This window comes from Heloderma suspectum, chromosome 3 (genome assembly GCF_057233095.1).
Source record: "Heloderma suspectum isolate Gila_16-S chromosome 3, 16-S_ref, whole genome shotgun sequence".
Lineage (NCBI taxonomy): Eukaryota > Metazoa > Chordata > Lepidosauria > Squamata > Helodermatidae > Heloderma > Heloderma suspectum.
The window spans coordinates 48378569-48392935 of NC_139460.1; the positions used below are offsets into that span (position 1 = coordinate 48378569).

A 14367-nucleotide genomic window follows, 5' to 3' on the forward strand; every position below is an offset into this window, starting at 1 on the left:
CTCTAAGCCTATTTCAAAGTGACCTGAGTTCCCTACACTCAGATATAATAGGGTACTCTAGTTAGTGTAACAGCAGAAGTGAATGCTTTCAATCTCCCCTCATGGTCATGCCAGATAAGGGGAGGGGGGAAGTGCACGTGCCCAAGGCTTGTGAGGCTCATGGATCATCGTTTAGCGTTATATCTAAACCAAGTATAGTTATGTCTAAATGTTCCAGTCAATACTCACCTTTTCTATGAATCCTTTGGCTTACCCTCATGGACTTTGTTCCCACCTGTAAGTATATAGAACTGCATTCGCTCGCATCGAACCCATGCTACCTTTGACTCTCCCTTCTCTCCCCTCACCCTGATACTGTATAAATAAATGTGACATTTGTTGGGGAACTACATCTGTGCATACCCCTGAGGATAAACTGCTACGCTTCCAAAAAAACAGAATTTAACACATTGTTTATTTACTGTGACATATTATCAAATTGATCTCTTCCAGTAAATCCCACATTGATTACATTACAGTTTTCACTAGTATAAGTTTATTATAACACTACTTAGCATCTACGTAACCTTTCAGAACACACAAAATGTTTCGCATTACACATTATTTCAATATAGTGAAGAATATTAGTAAACAGTTACCTCAGATGTTTGCCTGACTACTTTCACAGGGCATCTGTCTCCATGTTTAAGCCCCTCACTTGAGCTGATCATTAGGTTGTCATTATCCCTTCAGAGCTGCAGTCTTAGAATCCCCTTTACACAAGTGAAAGGACTCGAGTACAGTGTACACACTTGGGATTCTCCATTTTTCCTTCCTGCGGTAGCTCCTCATATTATATCAGAGGCTGTTTTGAAGCTAGCCTAAATTTCAAAGAAGTCTTGAGGAGCTGCTACTAGAACAGAGGGGTTCTGCATACATGGAATTCACCACACAGCCCCTTGGTCATGAATTAAGCTCGTTCTGCTTGGTAGCTATTTGGTTTTAAAATGTGTACAGAGAGGAAGAATTAATGCTGCACCAGGCCTACCCTCTCCATTAGGTACAGAGTAGTAAATGCAACCAATACATTGTAACTTGATTTTTCAAGCCTTGCTTTAGCCAGCCCCTTTCACCTCACACTACTGTGCCCTAGTAGACAACACGGAAATCCCTGCTCTACAGGCATAAACTGATGACACATAAGAAGTGGCAAACCTAATCTCCTTACAATTCTTGCTGGGATAAGAAAACTCAGAACCATCCATTTCACAGAACTGGGATTAACAGAAGAAATTAAGCCTAGTTGTACATTTCTTCACCTTTGAGGAATGCCGTTTTAACAAGCATGGCTATTCTTGTTTTGTTCCTAGCTTCTTGCTTCCAGCTGAATTAAAGAACACTGCTAGCACCTTAATTTTGTTGCTGTGTCCCATATATGGCATTTTGTTAAGAGCTTTAATTCCAAAAACTAGGTGAGTACACATACCATGGATTATATGTTTTAAAATGTTTTCTCTAAGAAGCTATGAAGCATATACACATTAAGACTCAGGTCCTCTTCAGTCACACACAACATCCTAGAAACTGCTTCTTCATAGTTCAGCCTTCCCCAACCTGGTGCACTCCAGATGTGTTGGACTACAACTCCCAGCATGCCCCAGCCAGGAGCATGCTGGGAGTTGTATTCCAACACTTCTAGAGGGTGCCAGATTGGAGAAGGCTGTTATAATGCATTCCCGTGCCATGGGGAATATATGTGAATACACCAACCACTTGGGTCTTCTGCACCTGATTGGGATCATGCTGAGACACTGAAATAGAGTTCTCAGTGAGAGTTTACAAGCAAAATGTGTTCATTTTAACCAAGGTTTGCAGTGACTGCATTGCAACAAGTAAATGGGATGTTGGCATGGGGAAAGCCTTGCATGGTTCTAGGGCCTGCTCCTGAGTCCTTAACCATGGGTCTAGTAGTATCTGGGAACCGGGTCTCTGGAATGTGATGCTGTGATAAAAAAAATCCAATGTCCTTTAAGGCTGTAGTATTTCAAATGTTAACTGTATACACCTTAAAACAAGTCGCAAAAAAATCTACAGTAAGTTTTATTGGCAGAATAAAGCCAATAAAGCCAAAGCTAAAGCCACCCTAGCCCTGAAAACTTGCCTGGAATGTCATATAGCTCATATGGAAAATAGCCAGGCCTGGAACTGGCAACTCTCTAAGGGGTCATCCATGGAGAACAACTCTACATACACAGACTTCACAGTGCTGGAACTCTTGAGAAGGCTCTCTTGACTGATCTAGAAAGCCCATACGGGATAGAGGGATGAGGAAGGGTCCAGCACACTTAAAGCTCTAGAGATCAAAATCAGAACTGTGGACTGTGTCCAGAAAGAAGTCAGTGTGGACCCCCAGAGCAGTGGTATATCATGTTCCCAGCAACTCACACCATCAGAAGGCCAGGTGCTGTGTTCTCTGCTTGGTGAAATGAGTGTTCTGCACCTAGTGAAGCTGCATGCAGAGTGCAATAAAGTAGTCTGGCCTCAACATGTGAATGGCAGATCTGAATCTGAAAGGAAATATTGCAGTTGTACTTGTCAGAATTGAGCTTTTCAAAGAATCATGTCCAAGACTTGAACATTTTGTTTTGTTTCTTCAAGCACCTACATGGTTATTTGTTCAAATCTTTGTTTGGTGCTTTATTTTCTTCTTTTTAAGTTTTACTACACTCAGGTAGTAGTATCTTAGCATGCCGAGTTGTAGGACTTCTTTCTGTCTAAGCATACATAGGATTGCTCCTTTAAAATTCTGCTCCAAGAAGGGAGCAAGGTGGCATCATGACTGATAGAAAGGCTAGCCAATCAGCACTGGAAATGCAGCTTCTGCTACGAAATGTGGGGGGACGGGGGGACAGGACTCTCCTGAGCTCAGTCCAGGGGAGAAGGTGGTATGTGTGTCTAAAATGCATTAAATTTGCTTCCACGGCAGACTTACACTGCATGCACCCTTACATCATAATTACATGCTCTGTAATACATTTTCAGTGGGACTTACTCCCAAGTAACTATGTTGTGAATTGCACAACAAGCTTCAGCTATTGGGAAGTAAAGAAATGTAATAAATAAATAGTGGCCTTCCACAACCTGATGCCCTCCAGATATTTGGGGCTACAACTCCCAGCACTCCTGACCATTTGCCATGCTGGCTGGGGCTGACTGGGGTTGAAGTCCAAAACAACTGGAGGGTAACAGGTTGGGGAAGGTTGGTATGTATGATTTCTGTCTTCGTTGCCTAAAGATATGGAATAAAAAGCTTGGTAGAGGGTGGATGGAGAAGAAAGAGGCTCACCGTTTCTAAAAAAAATATGTCAGTAGGAAGGACAATGGTTCAGTATATCCACTGAGAATCATACAAGTAGTATTGTCTTAAAGAAGGTTTAAGTTAAATATGAAATGCTTCCCAAGTAAAAGACCAGTTAGTAATGGAGCAAACTGTCCATAAGATTGTAAAAACATTCTTTGGAGGTATTGATTAAAAAAAAAAAAGTGAGGCTGTCAGGTATGTTTCATTAGGGATCCTGCCTTAGATAGGGGATCAGGCTTGGGGAGTGCCTTCTAACTCTGTGATTCTAATATAAAGATAGCAAAAGGCAGCGCTCCAAAATTTGCAAATTGCTCAACTTCAATCACTACAAATATATTGCAGGTGGAGGGAAGCAAAAGGTGGGTCTAATCTGTTTCATTATGTCAGAAACTGAAATATAAATGTACTGAATTTATTATTTGGGATCACCATTCTTGTTTTTTGATGATGTGCATATTAAGTCTAACCCAGGAATGTACATTTAACAAAAACATTTCAGAGCGCATCCCTCACTTTCCCTTCCTGAGACTTTAGCAGTTAATGGAATGTTTAGGTTGGCTGAGGTCAACTAAGGGTACAATGGCTGGCTGGGGGATGCTGGAAGTTGTAGGACTTTTTTCTGTCTAAACATGTATAGGATTGCACCCTATGCCTCTGAGAATCTGGACAAAAGTTGTTGCTTATGAAGTTTCCTAGCCTCGCACTACAGATCCTAGAAGCTAAAATAGGACAGGCATTGATGCAAACTTGTGACTAGCTGCTTACTGGGTCACCTGTGGTTAAGAATTGCCTCTAGGTCACCTCACAGGGAAGTTTCTGGAAACTGGGAAGAAAGTTTGTTCCTCTTTTGCATTTTCCCAAACAGAGATATTCTTGATACACTGCCGCAGAGGCACTCTTCGCTTGTTCATATCGGACAAATAAGAGATCCCTGAGATTGTTTAGCAAGAATATCTCCATTCAAGAGAATTCATACAAAAAACTCTCATCCCAAATTGTTTGCAGAAGGGTGAAAAGCAGGATATTTATTTTATTTGTACCTCACCTTTCTACCAAGAAAAACAGCACTCAAGGCAGCTTACAATCACAAATAAGATTTGATTAAAAGAAATACATTAAAACACAATTAGAGATAGAAATCCAGGTCTTTCACAGAATTGAATCATAATTCACTGAATTATCACTTGCAATGACATTACAGCACATGGACATATGAAAGCTATCTATCAACTTTAGTGATGTGTTTGTTCATGGAAGAATAACCTCAAGGGTTCTCGGTCTTTATTGTTTATTCAGTCTCTATACCACTTCATAGCAAGAGTGGTTTACAGTAAAATACAAAATCAAGAAATAAAACAATGGGCAAAATCTATCAAACTACCTACAGCACATAAAATATAGGCAGGCAAGAGCCATAATTCTCCAGTTTGAAAAGTCCTAGTTCAAATAAAAGCTCTCTCAAACAAAATAGTGTTTACCTGCCTCCTGACAGCCAGCAAGGAGAACAAAAGATGAAACTCCTTGGGCAGGAAGTTGCTGCTTAGATGCTACTACCAATGATCTTATAGACATCTGCCATACTTCAGTTGGCAGGGGAATTCACAAGACAGTCAGCTGCATCAGACCAGCCTCCCATGTACACCCACCAACACAAGCCTATGATATCATACCATAGTGTGGGCAAAGCAATATCCAATCCAAGATCACATAGCTCAGTTACCAATCTCAGTTAGCAAAGAGTTTAGGTAAGTGATCTTTATGAACCTTTGAAGTTCAAAAGCTAAACAATTTTGTAGAATTATCTAGGTGTTGTTTCTTCTTTTTTCTACTGATTGTTAAAGGGTTTTTCTCTACACTAAGTGCAAGATCTCATAAATATCAACAACTCAAAATGTTACAATTAGTTCTAAAGGATCTCTCTGATTAACCATAACTAAAGGAGAGAGGTATGATGGATTACACATCTGCAAACCCACTCCTTTTGGCTCTGCACTCCTTTCTGCTTGTTCCATTTCTCCCAATGTCACTGATTTTCTCTAATATTATAGCGGGCATGTGGTGCTCTTACAAGTGAACCAGCTGCAATGCGGTATTTGCTTTGCATTCTCCCAATGCAAATTGCACCTTCCAAAGAGGGATTTTCCTGAGGACCACAGCAGGGAGGAAAGGGTTAAATTCCCCCTCCACACGGGCTGCAATCCCAATAATTACCAACCCTCCAGCTGATGCTTCTTGCATATTTACAAACCTGCATTTTAACCCTCACATCTAGTTTGACCTTCTGCTACTCTGAAATAACAAGAGGGCCTCACAAGCCTTGAGGCAATAGGGAATCCTTTGGTTCTGAATTCCAAATTCCATGGACACATCAGCTTTGAGGAGAGTGCTGGGCCCTAGAGATCCAGAGGGGCCCACTCCAGGCTACAGCCCCATGGGTGGGTAGGAGATGATGCTTGAGGATAGAGGATGTTTACAGAAAAGTATCTCCCTATAATATCTCCCTGGGTAAGTGGGAGGTTTCTGCTGTGGCACCCCAGTTATAGAAAGAGCTTCCCAGAGAGGCTTGCCTGGTACCTACATTGTGCTCTTTCCAGAGCCAGGTGAAACCCTTTTTATTTCCCCAGGCATTTTAGTCTTTTAGCTCTGTTTTAAATCTGTTATTGTATTTTAAATCCCTGCATTGTTGCTAGGTTTTATTCTGGTTTTACTTTTATACTGTAGTTTTAAACTTTTCAATTTTATACTGTATTTTATGCTGTATTTTGTGGTTTTAATTGTTGGGAACCACCCAGAGATCTTCAGCTATTGGGCAGTATAGAAATGTAATTAATATGTTACTGTTATCCAGACATTGTGAGATCTGTAGAAACTAAGAAAGCAACAATCTGAACAGTGAATTTCTGGCCCAGGGCCTTCTCTAGAACAGGGAGAGAGCACTTGTGCAGTTAAACTGGTACATATAGTTTGAGGAATTTATGCTGTGCTCTCTCAAGAACTAACCTTTATTAGGACCAACCAAAAAGTTATGAATTACTCAGCAAGCTTTGTGGGACTCTTCTTCATGCTAGATTGATGTTAAACAAAAATAGCAAAAGGAGTTGAGAGTGGAGTGAGGTGGGGGTCATGGTAGAAAAGCCCCAGTGTGGGCCACCATGTAATTTTAGAAATGTAGAAAATGTGATGGAAGGGGATCCGTGTTACAAGTTAGTACTGGATTAAAAAAGTGGTGTTTGGGCCCTGAAGGGGCCAGAGACCCAGTGGTAGAACACATAGTTTGCATGTAAAAGGTCCCAGGTTCAATTCTTTAAAGGATCAGGTAGCAGCAGGTGATGGGAAAACAACTCTTTCTGATCACTGCCAGTCAGACTAGACAATATTGGACTATTTATTTATTTCATTTATATCCCACCTTTTTTCCTCTTGCAAGGAACCCAAGGTGGCTTACATGATCCTCCTCCTCTCCATTTTATCCTCACAACAACAACCCTGTGAGGTAGGCTGGGCTGAGAGTCTGTGCCTGGCCCAGTGAGCTTCCATGGCTGAACAGGGACTAGAACCTGGATCTCCCAGCTGCCAGTCCAACACTCTCACCACTACACCACACCAGCCCTCCTAGATGGACCAATGGCCTAATTCAGTATAATCCAGATTCATATATAACTTTGAGATAACTTAAACATGTATTTGTATTTAATGTATTTACACCATTAATCCATTTACGCCACGGATGTCTGAGTGATCTCTTTTGAGTGTAGATAAATTAATTGGTCCAAGAGCCAGGAACAGATTTACCTAAGATAGGATTAATTTGTACTGTACTTTTAATATGCTTACGGGTGCAATCCTATACATAGCTGGCTGAGGTATGTTGGGAGTTGTAGAACTTTTTCCTGTCAAAACATGCATAGGATTGCTCCTTAAATATCTTTTGTTCTGTATCCTTGTACATACAGAACTGACTTGTTTAGTGCCACCCTGAAATTCGAACCCAGATTTCCCAAGACCATCTCTATGGTCTAAACATACTCTATGCTCCCACTACTCTAGTTCATGCCCTAGATTCCTAGAAAGTTCTACCCTAAAACTTCACAAACTTGCATTTACTGTCATGAAAAGGTCTGACAAAGTGATCCTCACTCAGATCTGATAAGCCAGTAAACTGAATATCAAGGAAGGCAATTCATTATGAAGGACCAACCATATACCATAAAAACGTTTGCAAGTTTGTCACTGCTCATCCTTGTGAGCAGAAACGGAACAATGTGATATGCTTTTGCAGGCTCAGCCTCCTCTACCAAACAGTTCCTGTGTCCTACCTCTTGATACAGGTATTACAGGCATGACCTTGAGCTAGTCACCACAAATCAGCCCTTAAGCTATAGAGGTAGAGAGTTTTTAAAGTAAATGGGTTACGCTTGCTTCCTCTGCCAGCCTATATAAAGGAAGTTTTGATTACTCCTTTCTATCAATTAAATATGGGTGTAAATCAGTTAGACTACTGACTCACCCTTTTAACTTATCTAGTTTTTCCTTCATTTCAATCCTATCCTTGTTTTACCAACAGAAGCAACTGCTCTAACAGCTCCTCTTTAACATGGTTGTGGTGGCTGTTATTTATTATTGCAAGTTGTGATGAATACTAGAACGATTTGCATTCATGAGTTAGAATGCAAATCAGGAATGTATACCACTCCCATGTCAAATGTCTGTCTGTCTATTCCTTTCCTATACAATTCATGGAAGAAGGACCTGGGTTCTGTTTTAAACTGCCACATCCTTGCATTGCAGACCTTCATTCGTTTAGGCTCTAGAACAGCCTTCCCCAACCTGGTGCCCTATGGGTGTGTTGGACTACAGCACCATCATCCCCAGCCATTGGGTATGCTGGCTGTGGGTGATGGGAGCTGTTGTCCAACCCATCTAGTGGGCTCCAGGTTGGGGAAGGCTGCTGTAGGAGATACATGGAAATCTCTGCAGTGGAATCACTGGGCTGGAAGTAAACTACACACTGAAAATGTAAAGTAGATGGTAAAAGCCGAATCCTACATTCTGCAGCTAGTTCAGAGTGGATGGAACTGAGACTACATTTCTAAGTGGGGAAAACTGACCACATGACATTATGGTGGGGTCTGAGAAGGATGCTTACTTAAAGAAAGTAGTTAATTGGTGTGTATGTATATGTGTGGGATCAGGATTAAAGGGGAGGCAAAGATTAAAGGGGAGGCAAACATCAAACTATAAAGCAGTTAAGGTAGTATTATTCCTCTACTGCAGGAATCGGGGAGACTTCAGACTTGTCAGGTCTACTTTGTTTTTTATTAGAAATCCCCAAGATCCACCAAACCAGAGCCAAGCACAAAAGCCTTGCGATTAAAGAACAGGGTACCTCTGAGCACACGAATTTTTCAGTAACAGAACTGAGCTCACAGCCCTCTCACACAAGAGTTCACTCTTGCTACCCCAAGCTGTCTTCATTTCAGCAGCCTAATTTAAGTGGGAAACATATTGTTAAACAACTGGGAGTCAGAAATCCTTGCCGATCCACTGCCAGTCACCCAGAGATCTACCAGTAGAGCCTGACCTGACTTGTGCTATACTGGATCAACCCTCCTTTAGAAAGGATTATATAGCTAAGCTTTACTCAGCAAAGCATGCAGTCTCACCAACAGATGTTAGTCCAATAAAAACTTACTCTACTTTGTGACTCTTTCTTACAGACCAACAAAACAGTGGTGTTCTAAAGACCAATTCTCAGCACAGAGCCTTTCCCCTTCCCCCAGTGAAAAAGCCAAAAGAACAAAGGTTGCTGGGGAAATGGTGCAATATTAAAACAATAAGCAGATTTGGTACTATGAACCCAATCATACCATGTAGTATGTTGCTAGAGGAGAGCAGTTCAGATTCATTTCGCCAACTGACAGACAAGGTAAATCCACAACAAAACAGAAGTTGAAATCTACTGGATAGCAGTCATAATATCTTGGTCCTTGTTAGAACAGCCAGTTGTAATTTAGACTATGATCTCCCCTACAAGAGAGGACAGTGTGCTTTAACATATCCAATTTTCATTAAGAATTTGGTGGGAAGGCTAAAGAGCAAAGCAGAGGTGGTGAAACACACTTAGTTCCTAGCTATGAAAATCAGTTCTGTATAACTCTTCCATGTAAACATTATATTTTTTCTTCACTTTAAAAAGAATCAGTAAGAAAACAATGTCCATTCTCCAAATACTCATAGGGAGTTTGACAAACATCTAAGATGAGCTGCAGGTTTGTATTCTTAAAAGTACTGGTGAGGGGATCACTAGAAAGAATGCAAGGAATTTTAAGGGAAGGTTTGTTTTTAAGTTAAATTTGTCATCGAAGAATTCAGAGACAAATCACAGTTCCTCTAGAACCTACACAAGTGTTACATAAATGCCATATTAATATTGTTTTATTCATTGACATATAAACTTTGCAGACCATATGCACATTTTCAAAAACACTGAAATGTTTGTAACAGCTTTCAGTAAATTTACATATTTCAGGAATGAGGACTCTTCAAATACTTCTCAAGAGCCCTAGGGGCGCAATCCTGCCAAAGTTAAGCACCTTTTAGTCCAACTGAAATCAATGGGAGAATTATGCAGGTGTTCATATCTCTCCTATCCTTTACTCTTTAAAAGGGCTTAACCTCTATGTTTCAATAAGGTTTGCAACTTGAGGATTCCCCCCCCCCATTTATTAACAGGTGTTATATCTCCTTTCTTTTAAAAGCTGAATTGGGATGCTACTGTAAATAACTTTTACCTCTCAAACTCGTTAAGTAAATCTTTGGCCAAGTCTTGCAACCAAAGCAGGAAGGCATCTGGCTATATACACGTATAAAAATCTACTCAAGAGAAGAAAGCAACTACCTCCAATTTCTGTTTTATTTAAAGATGACCACAAGACAAGAATAAGCAGCTGCATCAGAAACGGAAGGCAGGCAACAAACTTGTTTACCCTGAGCAAACTCATCCATGCGTTCTCTGTGCAGCAGCAACCTTTGTGCATAGTCACAAGCAAAAGATGCTGCTGCGTTTAGATGCTTCACTTTCCCCACCCCCCATCTTTGCACATTCCTAAAAACACTGATATAAAGCCACACTATCGACACGAGCTTGCTATGAAGCATTTCCTAGCTTGCCTCTCCCACCCTTACCTAGATGGGAAAGAGAAGCATTTTATATTTATTTTGCAACTTTGGGGGAAGTTTGGGAAAGAGCTCTGGAGCTCAATAGTAGAGGCAAATGCAAGGCCCTCCATTACCACAGAGATGCTGGCGAAAAAGTAAAACAACCAGCCTGCAAATCCCACCTGCCCTGTGAAAAACACCCCCACCTCCATAAAATAGAGGAATTTGAGAGAATCGTTGGGAAAGTATACCGACTCCTTATACGCGATCAAACTCCTCTTCTCCTAAAAGCATCCGGTCAGACATCCCCAACGTCCTCCCAAATTTCCAAGACAACAAACTACAATTACACAGATAACCATACGAGGGGGGAAAGAACGTGGCGCCTCGTTTCTTAAAAATCGAACTTTAGGATTGTTCTGTTGTTGTTGTTGTTGTTATTCCTGCTGTTGCGGTTGTTTCAACTCACCCAAGATCTCTGATGATGCTGAAGGGAGACACAATTTAGGGAAGAAGAAAAGGAAGAAAAAAGGAAGGGAGCGAAAAGAAAACCACCAACAAAGAGCCTAAAATCTCGAGGCTGGAAAGATTCCAGGCCGGACAGATCTGCGGGGCACTCACCAAAGTAAGGCTGGAGTTGAGGATCTGTTTGGAGAAGGTTTAGGGGAGAAAGGGAAGCTGTTGTACTTGGGAGCTGGTTGCTTTTAGGAAGAGTTTGCAGCTTTCCTACAAGCTCAGCGGAAGAGGAAGAAAAAACTGCTGCAGGGAGAGGAGAAAGGCACTGGAATCGAGGCAGCCAGACCCTCCATATGGAAGAAGGCTTTTTGGATGACTGAATTCTTAAACAATTCCCTTCTTTTTGCTTGCCCGGCTCTGGAGCCTCCCCTTTCGGAGGAGGAGGAGGAAGAGGGGGAAAAGGAGGAGCCGAAGAAGTGGAAAAGCGGGGAGAGAGAGAGAGATTGGACTCTCCGAAAGGAGGTCACACGATCAATAACTTTCCCCCACAAAATGAGGCAGGAGCATGAGAGACGATCTCCCCCTTGCACCTGATGTTCCGAAGAAGGGAAGAAGACAAGGTTTCTAAAGGGATCGCATATAAAACCGAGCTGCCGTCCCGCCTGTCCCACCCCCCAGCCCAAATCCGAGAAAAGCGGAAGCTTGGAAAGTTGGGATTGCAAAGTTTGGCGAGGAAGGAAGGAGGGTCTCTCTCCTCCCCCGCCCGTGCCTTGTTGCAGTGGGTATGTGGCGGTCCTCAGTCAAAGCGTGCTCGTGATGTCTATTCATCAGCGCTGAGGCGGGGGGCATGCCGGGGGTGGGGGAGCGAGAGGGTTACGACGGGGGAGTTAGGAGCAGGTTTTTAACGACAGTGGAAGTCTTGTTTTTTAAACAGCACACTGATCGCAGCAGGATGTTTAGTCAGGAAAGTGGAGAGGTAGATCACTTGGGACAATTTCCTTGGTGATGGGAAAAAAGAAGTGGTTGTCTGAATGTGTCACTCTCCTACTAACCCCTTTGCCTCCTTCTGCCTCCTTTTCTGTTACAAGCGGATCCGTTGAATGTGTAAGTAAGTCCCACTGACTCGAGTTCAGTAGGACTTACTCCCGTGTAAGTGTACGGTTTCAGCCCCAGGATCACTTGTACAGGTGTCTGTTGGATTGCCTGAGGAGGTACAATAAGAATATTTGGAAAAGGTTCTAGAATTAAACAAACCATAGTGTATAAGGAATCGTAGAAAGAAAGGCCATCCCATCTTTCCCCACTGTTTCCCAATTACTTGTTTATACACTTAAAATTCGTGGCTATGGCACATGACAAGTAACAAACAGGAGCAAGCAAGGTGCAACATGCCAGCAAGAGGGACTGGTTTCAGAAGTAGTTAACTTAGTAGAATATAATTGCATGGCTCAAGTGATTTTTGCCATGCAATAACCAAAGAGTAAGGTGAAATAATTTTACCTGGTCTCTGGAAAAGGGCAAATTAATCAAGGGCTGGAGCACCTTCCTTAGAAGGGGGAGGGCTTAAGGGGAAACACGATAGAGCAGCCTTCCCCAATCTGGCACCTTCCAGATGTGTTGGACCACAACTCTCATCATTCAGGCCAGCATGGCCATGATTGGCCATGACGCCTATTGCCAGTGACCGATGAAGAAAAATTCTTTTTCATCAGATTTTCCCATCTGATGTCATAACTTGTATTTAGTTTATGGAATTTACTGCTAGTGTGGTCACAGCCATTGGATTAGATTCAGTAAACAAAAATGCTTTTGGTTTAACATGTTATGTTAAGGGCTTTCCATGTTCTCTCAAGCTCCAAAATGCCAGGAAATTACAGCTGTTAAGGGCCATGCCCTTAACAGACATGTTATTTAGGCAGTATGCATACTGTATGGTATCCTATGCTGCAGCTGTGGTGAGTTCCAGCTTCACCACTACCTTGGAGCTGGATGGCTGTCAGTGGCAGAGTGGTGGACTGAAGTCCTAGATTTTTTCTGTCCCCTGGAATAGACATATGGAGTCTATGCAACTGAAGCTATCATGCAACTGAATTTACCATTCCACATTACAGGTACCCAACTGTCAACCAGTAATAACTACAAAGAATGATAGAGTTGGAACGGACCTTGAAGGTTCATCCAGGCGGTGAGCAGCCAGTGCTAGGAGTGGAGCAACCACTCTTCCCAGCGCCGGCCAAGAATTTTTACACTGTGCATGCTGCCTCCATTATAGCTAAAATTAATCTACCAGTTCAATACCAGTTGGGGGGGACGACAATGGGGAAAGGCTACAGGCCTATTACTGGACTTACTAGAACATCTGGTTGGCCATTGTGGAAAGCAGGATGCTGGACTAGATGACCTTTGGTCTGATCCAGCAGGGCTCTTCTTATGATCTTATATATGCTTGTGACCAGATCATGAGACCTGGCAAAAAAATATTCCTACATATCTGAAAACAGAGTAGACCTTGAGTACACCAAACAAATCCAGCACATCAAACTGCCCTAAGCAACAGGTCCATCTCCACGTTCAGCCATTGATGCCTGATAGGAAAATCAAAACATGATCAAATCTTAGAATCATAGCATTGGAAGGGGCCTACAAGACCATCGAGTCCAACCCCCTGCTCAGTGCAGGAAGCCTGATTCCCAGGCGGTCTCCCATCCAAATACTAACTAGGGCTGACCCTGCTTAGCTTCTGAGGTCAGACAAGATCAGATGCATCCAGCCCTTTACTCATGTAGAAGGGGGATTTCTTTGAGATTCCAGTAGGCCAGTTGCAGTATCTTGCTTAAATTATTCCGACTCACTTAAAACTAAGGATAAAGTTGCCTGAATATTTTATGAGACTACAGTTTTATTGCATTGTTTCAGACCTCAGTTGACAGTTGGTTAAATACATAATCAGATTGTTTTTGGACTTCCAAAAACAGATTGGCTCTACACATAGCCAGGTCATAGACCACCAATCACTAGACAAGGATAACAGTGGTGTATCCTACCAGAGTTGACTGAAGGGTTAACTGGAGTTGGGGGGAAAAAAACATGAGTAGGTTGACTTCATTCTAGAACGAAATAACCCTGTAATGCAGGGGTGGGTAACTTGTGGCTCCTCCAGATGCTTTGGCCTACAAAGTCCCATCTCTATCCAGCATGGTGAGGAATTATGGGATTTATAGGTGAAAACATCTGGAAGGACACAAATTGCCCACACTTGCTGTAACAGATATAACTGAGAAATTTTGAATGGGGAGATACTGTATTTATTTGAACCCAACAGCTCCCTGACATGCACCCATCCATATCCCTTTGAAAGCAGAATTTGGATCACAGGGTCTGGGAGATCCATGTTCAAGTAAACATCCTATCTT

General features: G+C 42.1%; 1 protein-coding gene across 4 annotated transcripts in view; it reads right to left on the reverse strand.

The window, feature by feature from the left end:
* The window catches only part of BOC (BOC cell adhesion associated, oncogene regulated), a 99014-nt gene extending 87620 nt beyond the window's left edge, over positions 1-11394 (reverse strand). For 2 of the 4 annotated variants that reach the window (XM_084843126.1, XM_084843125.1), the window contains exon 1: positions 11120-11375. The gene's annotated coding sequence lies outside the window, so the exon portion shown is untranslated. Of the gene's footprint in view, positions 1-11119 lie in introns of all 4 variants that reach the window. The other 2 variants (XM_084843128.1, XM_084843127.1) reach the window with 2 other exon arrangements.
* Positions 11395-14367: the final 2973 nt, after the last annotated feature.